Genomic DNA, 12,551 nt, shown 5'->3' with positions numbered 1-12,551 from the left:
TGAATGGAGCAGACCTACAGAGGTTAGGAACTTCTTGATGATTTGGAACACAATTAAGTGCAAACAAATAAGTTAGATGAAAACCTTTGTTAGACAGTTTGACTTGTGTTCTCATGAAGATGTTGAATTCTGGACTCTTTGTACCTGCTCATTAGAAAGCCAAGAGTCTGGTTCAGCCTTTGATGAGGTTTCACTGTGTTGGTGGAAGAAAGGAGAGACTTGTCTGAAGGTCTTGTAGCAGAGGAGCTGTCAGTGTCAGTTTCTTCATTCTTGGTGGGGTTGTTTGTCAGACGGTGGGGAGGTCAGGCTTGGGGAGGCTGTGTGTAGAAAAGGAGCAAGTATCGCGCTCAAGAGTGCAAACCTGGAATCATAAGGACCCAGGTTCAAAGCCTGGCTTTGCTGCTGCTAGCTGTGATATTAGATTCCTATGGCTGCTATAACAAAATAACATAAACTTGGTGGCTTAAGGGGTTGTGGCTCAGTGGTAGAGCACTTGCCTAGCATGTGTGAGGCACTGAGTTCGAGCCTCAGTACCACATAAAAATAAATAAAATAGAGGTATTGTGTCCATCTACAAATAAAAATAATAAAAAAAAAAAATCTTTAAAAAAACTTGGTGGCTTGCTGAGTCATCATGGCAGTGTCTGCGTAGCCCAGTCCATACTGCAAAGGGGACTGTGGCTGTGGCACGGGCCCAGCAGGGGTCAGAAGTCACCATGCTGAGGGCCACGTGGAGGGCCCTGAGTTTGGTTCAAACCCAGGAAGTGATCCAGGTCCCAGTCTCTGGCCTGCTGGGGAGAGGGAGCGCCAGGCTTCCCTCTGGCCAGTGGGGTCTGCAGCCTCAAAGTCTCCTACAGGCCGCCTGTGGATATACCACCCCAAAATCAGTCCAGCCCAAGCAAGACGATGACTCGCCCCCTTCCATGCTGCTTTAAAGACTGCCAGAACATCCCTGGAATTGAGAAGGTTGATGATGTTGTGAAAAGACTCTTGTTTTTGGAAATGGCCAACCAGAACGAGAAGTTAAAAATCAAGCAAGAACAGCTGATGAACAAAGTCGTGGCAAACCCTGAGGACACCAGTCCCCTGGAGGCTCAAATTTTTGCCTTGACCATCAAGATCCGCAATCATGAAGAACACATGCAGAAACATTGAAAGGATAAAGCACACAAACGCTATCTACTGGTGAGCATTGACCAGAGGAAAAAGATGCTAAAAAACCTCTGTAAGACCAACTATGATGTCTTTGAGAAGACATGCAGGGAGCTGGGGATTGAGTACACCTTTCCCCCTGTCTATTACCGAACTGCTCACCGCTGCTTCGTGGCCAAGAGGGCTCTGTGCCTCTCAAAAGCTGAAGAAACAAAAAAGGATCTTAAAAGTTGCAGCATGGCAGCCACAGAACAAGATGACCCGGGAACCCAGAGAGCCCTTCCAAAACCTGCACAGAGGCACTCAAAGGAAACCAATAAAGTCTGTTAAAATTAAAAAACAAAACAAAAAACAAAACCAAACAAACTTGGTGACTTAAAACAACAAATTTATTCTTTCACAGTTCTGGAGGTCAGAAGTCTGAAATGAGTATCAGTGGACTGAAATATAGGTGTTGGCAGGCTGGGTTTTCTTGAGAGGCTTTAAGATAGAATCTTTTTTTTTTTTTTTTTTTTTGTGGTACTGGGGATTGAACCCAGGGCCTTGTGCTTGCGAGGCAAGCACTCTACCAGCTGAGCTATCTCCCCAGCCCAAGACAGAATCTTTTCTTTGCTTCTTCCAGCTTCTGGTGACTGCCAGCATTCCTTGGTTTATGACCACAATACTCCGGTCTTAGCATCTTCAAATCTCTCTGCTTTGCCTTCATTATTACCTTTCTCTGTGTCTGTGTCAAATCTTTGTCTGCCTCTTTCTTATAAGGACACTTGTAGTATATTTAGGGACTACTTGGTAAACCAATATAATCTTTTTTAAAAAGTATTTATTTTTTATTTTTCACAGACTGCATTTTGATTCATTGTACACAAATGGGGTACATCATTTCCTTTCTATTGTACAGGATGTAGATTCATATACCATTCGTGTAATCATACATGTACATAGGGTAATGATGTCTGTCTCATTCCACCATTTTTCATACCCTCCCTCCCTCTCATTTCCTTCTACATAATCTAAAGTTCTTCCATTCTTCTCTCACCCCCACCCTCACCCCCATTATATATCATCATCCACTTATCAGGGAAAACATTCAGCCTTTGGTTTTTTGGGATTGACTTATTTCACTTAGCATGATATTCTCCAATTCCATCCATTTATCTGCAAATGCCGTAATATTATCTTTCTTTATGACTGAATAATATTCCATTGTGTATATATACCACAGTTTCTTTATCCATTCATCTGTTGGAGGGCATCTAGGTTGGTTCCACAATATAATCTTTTTAAGATTCATAACTTAATCACATCTGCGAAGGTTCTTTTACCTTTATAAGGTAACTTTACATGTTCTTAGAATTAGAGCATGTAACCTTATTCTGCCTACCATATGGGGTGACCTTGGACAAGTGACTTTTATCAATGTTGACTTACTTCCTTATTTGTAAAATAAAAATAGTAAGTATATCTTTTGTACTGAATCATCATGAGACTTAAGTGAAATCTTGCATGCTAAACACTTAGCGAAGTGCCAGGTATGTAGTTGCTATCATTAGGTATCCTGTATTATTACATATATAGAGAGATAATAAATTACTATTATTATTTGGCCATCTTCAGAGAAAGGTTCCTTAATGAGCTTCTTTGTGTTGAAACAGCTCTCCCTTTTACCCACCTTGGCCTCCTTTGCCCTGGAATATTTTGTCATTACCTGCCCCCCATTCTGGTCAACAGGTATTCCTAAGTCACCCTCTTACATATTTCTCCCTTTACCTTTCTCAGTATGTGGGCTGGTCTTTGGGAATAGGTCTCTTCCTTCACGGGTTGTTGTGGACTGAATGTTTCTGTCCTCTCAAAATTTATGTGTGTGGTACTAACCCTAGGTATGGCTATATTTGGAATAAGGAAGTCATTAAGGTTAGATGAAGTCATAAGGGTAGGACCTTGATCCCATAAGGTTAGTGTCCCTTTAAGAAGAGGCACCAGAGAGCTTTTACTTTGTGTACAAGTTGAGGAAAGGCCATGTTAGGACATTGTGAGAAGGCTCCTGTCTGCAAGCCAGATGAGAGTCCTCACCAGCAACTGGAGTATGGCTGGAACCTTGATCTTGAACTTCTAGCCTCCAGAATTGTGAGAAAATAAATTTCTGTTGTTTAAGCCACCAATCTATGGAATATTCTTGGGGCAGCCCCATTAGACTAACGTGTGGGGTATGACTGGCAGTATTTCACTTGTGCCTAGACATTTAGTAATAAGCTTAGATCTGGAATTATTCCTAGTTATCATTCAAAATGGTTTGCTGTTGTTGCTTCATATGGATAATTGTAACTTCATAATGAAGGAGGGAAGAATATTATTTTTACAGTGGTACTTAGTATCTGATAGCTATTAGCCAAAAGGTATGTGTCCCCAGCGAGGTACTGTAAATACATTTTATCTGTTCTATTACCTGCTGTTTCTCGAACACATCCCTGAAGCATTTTAATCTTGTTTTTCATACTTGTCTTCAAGTGAGGAATTGTTCTGATTTGCAACTTTGGGGGATAATTACCATGTTCATTAATTTTTGTTCTTTTCTTCCATTCCATTTATTTCTGGTTCCTTGAGAAAAATTTTTCCCTTAATCTACACTAACAAAAGACAAGTCACTTGATTAAAGGGTGTTTTACAACACTGGTTTCTCTGGCTCCCTTGGCACCTTGGTGGAAGGGCTGTGTCAGCATCTCCTTAGCTAGGTAAAGGTCTCTTTCCCCTGATCTTGGCTCAGATGAGTAAGAAGCTTGGTGATGGTGGTGGGCCCTGGCTCTGATGTCAGGCTACATTAAAGAATATATTTTGCCCTGGAATATTTCTGAGATGGGGCAGGAGAGGCTCATCTGGTTTTCTTATTACCAGTCATAGACATTTATCAAATTTGCATTGTATATGGAACAATGTGGGTAGCATTGAGAGAGACATGGTTCTTGGCTTACAGAGATGTTGATTGAGTGAATGTGTGACTGGATAGAATGGCCTTACCTCTGAGATCCCAAGGGGGCACACTAGTACATGGCCACTGGTGAAAAAAGGGTACTATAACCTCTTTGAAAATGTAACTAAATTAGGAATATCTTCTATGGGGCCATGATGCTTTAACACTTTGATCTATAAGAAGAAGTAGTACAGGAAAAGGCTATGTTGATAATGGTTTATTCTGCATTTAATTTTTCTGATATTTTGCTCCTGTGAGTCTGTTCTACATTGTAGATGCGTACTATTACATATGTTCTGTGCAAATGCAGATGTTTTATAAATGCCAGTTGATCATCCAAGACAGTTGAGGGAGGAGATAGAAAACAGTAGTTTGGATGAGTTGGCTCAGGAGAGGGCAGAGGCAGAGATGCGTATGAGTGAGATGCCTGTGTGTGGGGGGGTGAACCTGAAGAAGTTGAGAAAGGAGAAGGCAGAAAGGATTTGAATTAATTTGGAATAGAATGGGAGTCCAACTTGGAGAAATTTGATCTGGGCTGGGTACCCAGGGAAAGAGCACTAGAAAGATTTGTCTGTGAGAATGCGAAGGACAGAGTGTAGTAAACTTGGGACACTAGGGGAAGAGAAGACTGACATAACTCTGAGGCTCCTTTATCTGCCCCAGTGCACCTATATGCATCTCCATTATGAAACCTGTCATATTGTGTGGTGGTTATTTGTTTAAATAACCTTTTTGTCTCCTAGAAGGAAGGAAAGGGGCCTCAGTCACCTCTGTTTCTGTTACTGAACACTGTCCATCATATAACAGCAGATGCTATAACAGATGACTGATGAACATGCTTAAGGTTAAGGCCTGTGCCAGTAAGAACTGTGAAATGTGAGGGGTTGGGGCTGGAGTGGTGATAGTGATGGTGGCAGCAAGTGCATAACTGGCTTTGGGAAGTGAATCAAGATAGAACTGAGAAGCAAGCCTGACACAGACTCTAAACCAGCCCTCAAGAATTTTATTTATTTATTACAGTACTAGGGATTGAACTCAGGGGTGCTCTACCCCTGAGCTGCATTCCCAGTCCTTTTTATTTTTTATTTTGAGACAGGGTCTCACTAAGTTTGGAAGCTGGCCTCGAGCTTGTGATCTTCCTTGCCTCAACCTTTTGAGTCACTGGAATTAGAGGTATGTACTACTATGCCCAGCTCAGAATTTATTAAACATCTATTTTGTGTCAAGTGTGAAGCTAGTCAGGACTGTTGGGTATGTTCTGTGTGAATGCAGAATGGGTGTGGCCCCCATTCTTATGATGCTTATGGTCTAGCAGGGAGAAGGACAAGCTATATAAGAAAGTATAGTAAATGTTGTGATCAGGGAAGGATGAGTTCTCTGGCAGCACCAAATTTCCTCTAGTGGAGAGGATTGGGGAGAGCCTCCCAACAGTTCTTTTAAATCGAAGTCTTTAGGATGAGTAGGAATTTGTCAGATAAAGAGGATGGGAAATGGCATTCCATGCAGAAGTTATGACATGTGCAAAAGCCTGGAGGTGGGAGACAAGATGACTTAGAGCAGGGAAAAAAGTTGTATAAAGACAACTATAGACAGGGTGAGGAAAGAGAAGAAGCTGCAGTCATTGATCTGGGCTGGATAGGGTGGGGAGGGTTTGGGTATAGAATTTGACCCTTATTTGGATGGTCCTAGAAAAACATTGAATGTTTTCCAACAGGGGAGGACAGGGTCAGACTCATGTTTTGGCTATGTATTAATCTCTCTAACAGTTAGGCAAGGTATGTGCTTGTAATTTGCTGATCTTGTACCCCAGAATCCTTTGACATTACAGTGAAGTCTGCCCATGTGCTCCAAATCACCAGTTTGACAGGTGGGAGAGTGCAGCCTGCTGCAGGCCTGAGCACCTGCTGTTTGATCTCAGACTCTCAGCCCAAAGCAGCATTGCTAAGCATGCAGCTTCAGGACTGCCTCTCCCACCTTTATGGCAGCTCTCAGCACAGAGCGCCTGCACCGCCGCTTAAAATTCCTCAGCCACTACACCTTCCTCTGCTCCATGCACTCCAAATTGAAAATTTTTATGACAATGTCATATCAACAGGAAAACTTTTGAAAAGTAGGACTGAGAAATAAAGATGTCTTTGCCTTTTCTCCCTGCAAGGGAATTTGAAAAAATACAGAAATTTTAAGTTTTATGTTAAATATCCTTGGGGTTTCCTTTCTTTCCCTTTTAAAAGTTTCTCCATTAACCAAAAATCTGACAGAGACGCTTGTGGGAAGATAATTCCTTTTGGCTGGAGCTTAAGCTCCACATTGTGAGCTTTTTAATTTTCTTTCATCGGCAGTGGGTTGGGACCCAACTGTGCAGTCGCCAGAGCTCATCTCAGTTCTGTTGCTGGGCGAGTTATCTCTGAATCTGTATGTTTTCCCCTTGTACCTACCTAATGAAAACCAAATTAAATCAATTTTTAATCAAGGAGATGAATGACGGGTGTTTCCTTAGAAAGGAAACCACAAGGCCCTGAAGTACTGGATACAATTTAAAAAGTGAAGTTTTTATTTAGATGCGTTCCCGTAAGTATGGCTTTAATGTCAGCCAAATAGGCACTGTTAAAGTAGCATTTGGAAAGTTGCCATGCCAGGGAGATATAGGAGAGGGCTTTTTTTCCTGCTCTTCTCTGTCATAGTTTATGCACACCTGTGTGTTCTCAGCACTTTGCACAAGTGCATAGTACCTAGGAGGTGCTTGGAGATGTCTGAATAAAATGAAAAGGCGGTTTTTGAACAGGACCTTCTTTCCTGTTACTCCTTCATCTGGTTCCTCAGTCTGCTATTTGTTCCTTTCTTGTTCATTATTCCTTCTGAGCTGGTATGAGGGACAATTGTAGGGAATGGGGTGAAGATAAGGTTTCTGTTGAGTAGATGCTGGGAGGCATAGTTGGACCTTTCCTTCCTCTTCAATACCTATTTGCCATTTTATTTTTGAAAATAAGAGTTCCAAGGTACTATCAGCACCAGCAATATCCTTCTGAAAATTGCTGCCTTTCATTTGCTTTGGTGACAAAAATGGTTCTACCAGTTGAATTTCATATGGCAAAGGAGGGTGGTGGAGGGAGTAGGAATGAAGACTTTTAAGCTCAGTGGTTATACTTGTAGTTTGTCTTCATGGGCAGGGGAGGGGTGCAGTTGTGGCGAACCATGTTTGCCTTGTCTGAGATTTGATTTTATAATCATAGGTTGGCTTCAGGCTCTGGGCTCCCAAGGCATTGGCATTTCCAGAGGACTCATGCAGGCACCAAACCTTCCCTTAGCCCACTTTCTAGCTTCTACTGTTGTTGAATGAGCTCCCCAAGTACCTTTCTTCATATGAAGAAAAAAGTGACTTTTATTGAGAGCCATTCAGGGGTGCTTAGGTGACTGGATATTGAGTATTCCAGAAACTCTGGGCTGAGCAAATAAGAGATCCATTAAAGCTGTGTGTGCCTTCTGCCTCCTCATTGCACTACTCATTTTTGACTTGGCTTCACTGAAAGTCTGTGGGGACTTTCCTCCTCTGAGAGGTGGGGGTGATTGTAGCAATTTGGGCATGTGAGCTGGTGGTGCACTGGGGAAGGGAGATACTTAGTAGACAAAATTGATAATAGTTGATAATGAATGGGAGTGGGTAGAGGGGAAGTTGGGGAAGAAAGAAGGGAGGTATTAAGAACTCTTGGGTTTCTGGCTTGTGCAAGAAAACTAGGTAGCTTTAGTGGAGGATCAGGCATATGGAGCAGGGACTCAGCTTTGGACTTGTTGAGTGTAAAATATACAAGAGAATATGGCAGGCATATTCTCCAGGGAAAGGTGACACAAAGGCTGTGTTTAGAATCTCAAGCTGTTTTCCTGTTCAAGTGATCCCCCAAGGTGGGCCACTGTTGGTGGGTAATACAGTTCAACTCTAGATCCTGTTTACTGGATCTTTCTATTAAGGAAAATAGAAATGGAGAGTTCGCAGACCTAACAAATCACAGGACAAAGGAATGAGTTCATAAGCAGAGTTCCCAAATTATAGTGACCCACTTTTCCTGATAGCACTCTTTTTTCTCCTTTCTCATTTCCCCTTCACCATAGTTTTGAAAAGGAGAGAGATTCCAGAGATTTGCCAAGAAAGTGCAGTGAACTTTGTATTTGAAACCTATCTAAACTGTCTGGCAAAGAGGGCATGAGGTTACTGCCCATAAACCCTTTGCTCTAGCATATATTTGTTCTAATAAGTGTATGTTCTTAGTTTCATGCCTCCAGGCCTTCAAAAAGCACTCAGACCTCTGGCTGGGATGCCTTTCTCAGGGTCTTTGGGGCTAATGACATTTCTTTTCTTTTCTTTTTTTTTTAACTCTTCAAAGCTTACCACCTCCAGGAAGTCTTTCCTGACCCCAGTTCCCTGAAGGAATCATCTTGTTCTCTCCTGCCTCAGGGCCATCTCTGATAGAGATTTTTTACCCCCAGTAATGGAAATTGAACCCAGGACCTCATGCATATAAGGCAAGAGCTCTATCACTGAGTCACATCCGCAGCCCTTTGACAGGGCTCTTCAACTCAGTATTTTCTGTATAACTGCTGATTGCTTGTCTGTCTCCATTGCCCTCCTAGAAGTTCTTGGAGGGACAAATTTACTTATTTATCACATCCTCGGCACCTTCCCCATACAGCAGGTTTCAACAAATATGTGTGGAAGGATATATCATTTTCTGGTTGAATGTGTTGAGATGGCAACTGGATGTTTGTTTCCTAGAAGGCAGTATAGATTGCTTCATTTTTTCACCATGCACTGATTTTTGCTCTTTTGATAGCTCTCTTATATGGGAAGGTGAACAAGGTCTTGGCAAAAATATTTTTTCTGGTTTGGCATGACTGTTAACTGTTCATTTGGGGTTGAAATGGCTTTGGTGTGGGTGTTGAATGGCAGGTAGTAAGTGAACAGCATGTCTGGGCTGTGTAGGCATGGTATTCCTCTGGTTTTTTTGGATGCTGTCCACATTTCTGTGAGCTACAACCCAAACATCTGGCTTCTCTGAAGCCGGGACTTGTGTCTGATTGTTTGTTGGAGTGGTTCTCTTTCAGGGTAAGAATCTGCAGTTTTTACCAAGTTTTCTCTACCCAGTGTTTTCTGCTGGCATCACCAGGGGCTGCAGTGGCTGTTTTAAGGAGAGCTGCCACAAGAGGAATCCCTGAGCAGTGAGAATCAGAATGGAATAATTGGAAGGAATTCCCTTCTTTTTAGAAGAGCAAGCCTTTTGGGGAAAACAGGAAGATATAGGGAGGAGCTGAGTGATGGAGACAAAAAAGTAAGGCCAACAGAGAGTGATTATTCTGTAAGGAAACTAGAATGAACTGGGGTCTCTGCTGTAAGAATCAGGCAAAGGTCCATTTGACATTTTTCACAACTTTGTTGCTCTTAAAATGACGTTGTCTTATTCATGGCCCACTAGAATTGGGTTCAGGGAAGTCGCTGCCCAAAATGTAGGTTCCAAATGCTTCATGATCCTTGGCCAAACGTGCCCTGCCTGGAAGCAGTTTGTGAGACAAACTGTTTCCAGGATATGTTAGGTGAGCAGGTAGCTGGCATGCCATTCCCTTTTAGCAAATCTGGTTGGATGAGAAATGTGGCTGGCAAGCTGTCTCCATGGAGCCTGTTGGGCAGGAGAGACTTCCGGGGTCCTGCTGGCATTCCTATCACAAGCTCACTCATTGGAACCCAGAGTCCCTTTGCAAGTTCCAATCTAGGATGCTGCTGTTGACTGAGCTGTACCCCTGTCAGTTGCAGGCTGATGAATCCTGGCAGACTGGGATTTGGTTGGTGGCATCTTACAGGGCCCCCTGACCCAACCTGCTGTCACAAATCTTGTTTTGTACCCTTTGTACACATGCCTGAATGTTTTGTGATGTACCATCTTAAGAACAGATACCCGATGGGAAAAGTAACTCTCTTAGGTTTATGTGCACCTTTTTTAAATGCACTTTAAAAAATAAACCGTAGCCTGGTTTGGCATTTTCCCATGCTCAGAATATGTTTATTTGTCATGTTCTTGCTGCCCTATGAGGACCAGCAGAACTGTGAAGAGAAACCACCTCATTAGGAGGCCTTAGAAGAAAACTAGAGCTCTCTTGGCATTTCCCCAGGGATATGGGCTGCTCCTCTTTCACATCCTGCCAAGACCAGGGCCTGGGAACAGCTCCCTAAGGTAGTGTGCTCTGTGCCAGTGTCCAAGAATCTTAAGGAATTTAATTAAGCAACTAATAATCTAAGGGATGTTTTAAAGTTAAAGTATGATTTTGTTGACATTAAACATGGTTATTTAAATATAAGTTAATTAGTGCTTTTTAATATTGCTTCTTGAACTCAAGTTTGGTTGCTGCAGTTGACATAGATACTTGACAAATTCAAGTTCAGTGTGGAGGCGTGGGGCACAGTTGAACATGGACTTGGAGGAGAGGAAGAGAGAACACATAATTTACAGCTGCTGAAATAATTCAGCTGTTTCCCTTGCTGATTGCTCTCCTCCTCTGTACTGCTGATGCAGTGAATTGTTAATGGAATAGGCTTTTGCTGTGCCAATCAGGGTTGGGCTGAAACTGTTTCGAAAGTTGGTAATAAACTTTGAGACTGAGAGGAGCACTTTAAGTTTGAAACTAATGTCACCTTCCCCCCATCTCCAGCATAGGACCTAAGCTTTGGTGATCTAAGGACTGCATCTTCTTAGGTGAAGGCAGTCACTGAGCTGTGAAATGTTGTTGATTCGGTAAAGAGGCAAAGTTGGGGGGATGAACGTCAAGGATTAGGTAGAGTTCACTTTACAGAGTTTCAAACTCAGTAGTCTATAGACAGTAAACATGTATGTGGAGTGATTGGCAAACTCTTGATGTCTTCTGCTTGGAAAGAACAGCTTTATATGTCTGCCTGGGCAAATGTCACTATTTTGGATTAAAGTGTTCATCTGCTTGCCTCTCCATCTTGGCATTTATTTATTTATTTTTCATTAGCCATGCTTTTTTTAAAAATTATTTTTTGATTCATTGTACACAAATGGGATACAACTTTCATTTCTCTGGTTGTACATGAAGTAGAGTCACATCGTTTGTCTAATCATACATGTACATAGGATAATGATGTCTGTCTCATTCAATTATCTTTCCTTCCCCTGCCCCCTCCCCACCCCTCATTTCCCTCTACACAATCCATCCTTCCTCTATTCTGCCATACCGGTCCCTGTTACGTATCATCATCTACTTATCAGAGAAATCATTTGGCCTTTGGTTTTTTGGGATTGGCTTATTTCACTTAGCATGACATTCTCCAACTCCATCCATTTACCTGCAAATGCCATAAGTGAAATTCTTCTTTATGGCTGAATAAGATTCCATCGTATACATATACCACAGTTTCTTTATCCATTCATCTATTGAAGGACATCTAGGTTGGTTCCACATCTAGCTATTGTGAATTGAGCTGCTATATACATTGATGTGACTGCATCACTGTAGTATACTGATTTTTAAGTCCTTTGGGTATAGGCCAATGAGTGGGATAGCTGGGTCAAATGGTGGTTCCATTCCAAGTTTTCTAAGGAATCTCCGTACTTTCCAGAGTGGTTGCCCCAATTTGCAACCCCACCAGCAATGTATGAGTATGCCCTTTTCCCCACATCCTCATTGGCCATGCTTTTATGGAATGCTTGTTGTGTGTTAGACCTGTACTAGCTAGGGTTAGAACAGTGGGTGAGGTAGTAGTCCATGCCATCAAGGAGTTTATATTTACAGTACAGTTTGGTGGATCTCATGATAGCTGATCAGAGAATTATGGGAATATACAGAGGAATTATAAAATATGACAAATAAAGTCTATAAGGATCTAAAAGTGTCCATTTGACCATGTTGGTCTTATTCCAAGAATTGAAGGATGATTTCACCACAGAAGATATACATATAAAATTTGCCACATTAATAGATAAAGGTAACTATATGATCATCTTAGTAGCTGTAGAAAGCACACTTGATAAAATTAAAAACCAATTCATGATAAAACCTCTTGGAAATTTAGAAAAAGAAGGGGATTTCATGACTTTTTTTTTTTTTTTTTGCCCTCATTAAAATTTTGTTTAAGGGTTGGGGTTGTGGCTCAGTGGTAGAGCACTCATCTAAGCATGTATGATGCACTGGGTTTGAGTCTCAGCACTGCATATAAATAAATAAAAATAAAGATCCATCAACAACCAAAAAAATTTTTTTAAAAATTTTTGTTTAAATGGGTCTCAAAATTCTGTGACAGATTTTTGATCAAGTTGTTTCCATTAAAAAGTACTGATTTTAAAAACTAATAACTTAAAACTGCCACACACATACAAAAACAAATAGTCTACAAAACATTTTCCTTTCCTTCTGAAGGTTTTATGATGCATTGTTA

At 41.6% G+C, this 12,551-nt stretch overlaps 1 protein-coding gene and 1 pseudogene across 3 annotated transcripts in view; both read left to right on the top strand.

Annotated features, from left to right (window-relative positions):
- The window catches only part of Sil1 (SIL1 nucleotide exchange factor), a 247,861-nt gene that overhangs the window by 27,084 nt on the left and 208,226 nt on the right, over window positions 1-12,551 (top strand). The window contains exon 1 of one of the 3 annotated variants that reach the window (XM_047556174.1): window positions 5,240-5,290. The exons of the other annotated variants lie outside the window; for them this stretch is intronic. The gene's annotated coding sequence lies outside the window, so the exon portion shown is untranslated. Of the gene's footprint in view, window positions 1-5,239; window positions 5,291-12,551 lie in introns of those variants that run through there. 3 annotated transcript variants of the gene reach the window in all.
- LOC124987164 (28S ribosomal protein S15, mitochondrial-like) lies at window positions 679-1,472 on the top strand (annotated as a pseudogene).

The sequence above is a fragment of the Sciurus carolinensis genome, chromosome 6, assembly GCF_902686445.1.
Source record: "Sciurus carolinensis chromosome 6, mSciCar1.2, whole genome shotgun sequence".
Taxonomy (NCBI): domain Eukaryota; kingdom Metazoa; phylum Chordata; class Mammalia; order Rodentia; family Sciuridae; genus Sciurus; species Sciurus carolinensis.
The sequence above is the reverse complement of the archived record's forward strand: the minus strand, read 5'-3'. Positions and strand labels throughout refer to the sequence as shown.